Here is a 1,888-nt window from a genome sequence, read left to right as displayed (position 1 = left end):
TCCTGTATATAAAACTAATTGTTTTCTATGCATTTTTTGCACCGTTTACTTTATAGACTATTACCCTTCAAGATGCAGAACAGATTGGGGATCAGGTTGCCAATGTCTTATTTGGATTTGTGGTAAGAAACTATACTTTATATTCTATATGTATTTTTGCACAGTTAACACATAAATTACACAATTATCACTTCCATAGTGATTGTACAATAATATTGCTAATTATGACATTTTGCATCACTCTTTTGAAACTCAGTAGCTCCCAAAAACCCAGTTTACCCAGATTACATGCCAAAAAATGCCCACCTTAATAATTAAACATGTGTCCTTACACCACCTTCTCGCAGGTCTGGTGGAATGAACTTACTTGGTCCCTGCTGCATCTTAGCTGATAGCTCAGTAAATTTTTGGGGTTTTTTTGGTCAAAATGTACCTTTCTGTTCAACTGACTGTAGCATTTTTAGGAGAGGTATTTAATGGTAATCTTTCTATATCTTTTAGTTACTACAAGTGCTGTGTGTGCTGATGCATAGTTTTTTTTTACTCCAATTGTAATTTTGTAGCATAATAAATCAAAATGAATAGATAAAAGAGCAGGTGCTAATGTGTTTATTATGTCTTTGATTTTTATTTTAGGACAGCATTATTGCAAAAGTGATGAAAATCCTGGTACGTACATTCAAGTGTTCTTTCCTACCATAAAGACTTACACTGCAATAAGAGATAGGAATTAGGAAGGTCACTTCGAGAGCTATTGGTCAAGGAGGGGATGAAAATGTAAATTCTAGTTCCTAACAATTGTTTTATATTTGACCGTTAAATTTGCATTTCATAAAAAATGCTTTGTGATTTTTTCAACAAAATGGCCAAACAAGCTGTATGCAAAAGTACTTCTACTACTTACTTTGTATTACAAGAGCTCAGTGAGTAACCAAGTTTTTAAATCATTAAGTAAAAGACTCAACCATTCATATTATAGAGTTGAAGTCAATACATGGACAACTATAAAAAAACAAAAACTAACTTTATGAAGACATGAAACATATGTTTAAACCATTAATGATAAACAACAAATTGGTGTTTTTATTTTTATTAGAAAATATAACTTTAACGGTAAACACCTTCTAATTATCACTTTTATTCAATAAATAATCTTATATAATGACAACACTTGCTTCATGAATTAAAAGTCATATCTTTTTTTTTTAGGATGATATTCCTTTCTTGGGCGATATACTGGTAAGAATAAAGCTGATGTTTTTTTCTTCTTGTATCACTACATGACTGTATTGTAATATTATGTGTGATATACCAGAATAGTAACATTGTTATTTTTCTTACTTGTAGAATGATAAGCCCCTGAACACTGATATCAGAGATGTCTCCTGTGAAATAATGGTAAGATAGTTGCCTTGTTTTGCATAATTCCATCACTGTTCTTTTTAAAACCTGAAAAATGTCTTGTCGAAATGTATTAGACTCAATTTACAAAGCCAACACACCAAGTTTGTTCTTATATATATCCAAGGTTAGTGATGACTGAACAGATAGGCTGTGAACAATTTGGCTTTACCATACCTATGTTGTGTGCAAGAAAACATGACAGCCTTGAGTTAAGGAAGTAGTTGTAGACAAACAGGAGCAAAGAATTTGTTCACTGATTATACACTACAGAATTGTTTAAGGGAAAATAGTAAAAACTTTTATTTTTTTCCTAAAGAGTCGCCACTCAGTTATTACAACTAGTAACAGAAACCTTTTTAAAAAGTAATGCCTGAAAGGATTAAACTCATTTAACTACATTATTTCAAGGAGGAGCTGGCAGAAAGTGTGGAGAAGTTCATTTATAGTATGGGAAGGAGAAGGAATGTCTTTGCAGTCCAAACAA

General features: G+C 31.7%; 1 long non-coding RNA gene across 1 annotated transcript; it reads left to right on the top strand.

Moving 5' to 3' along the window:
- The first annotated feature begins 54 nt into the window (after nucleotides 1-54).
- LOC140322052 (uncharacterized) lies at nucleotides 55-1,240 on the top strand. Its single transcript, XR_011919114.1, has 3 exons — nucleotides 55-122; nucleotides 637-669; nucleotides 1,210-1,240. It is a non-coding gene; the product is annotated as an uncharacterized lncRNA (long non-coding RNA).
- The last annotated feature ends 648 nt before the right edge of the window (nucleotides 1,241-1,888 follow it).

The sequence above is a fragment of the Pyxicephalus adspersus genome, chromosome 2 (genome assembly GCF_032062135.1).
Source record: "Pyxicephalus adspersus chromosome 2, UCB_Pads_2.0, whole genome shotgun sequence".
NCBI lineage: Eukaryota > Metazoa > Chordata > Amphibia > Anura > Pyxicephalidae > Pyxicephalus > Pyxicephalus adspersus.
The sequence above is the reverse complement of the archived record's forward strand: the minus strand, read 5'-3'. Positions and strand labels throughout refer to the sequence as shown.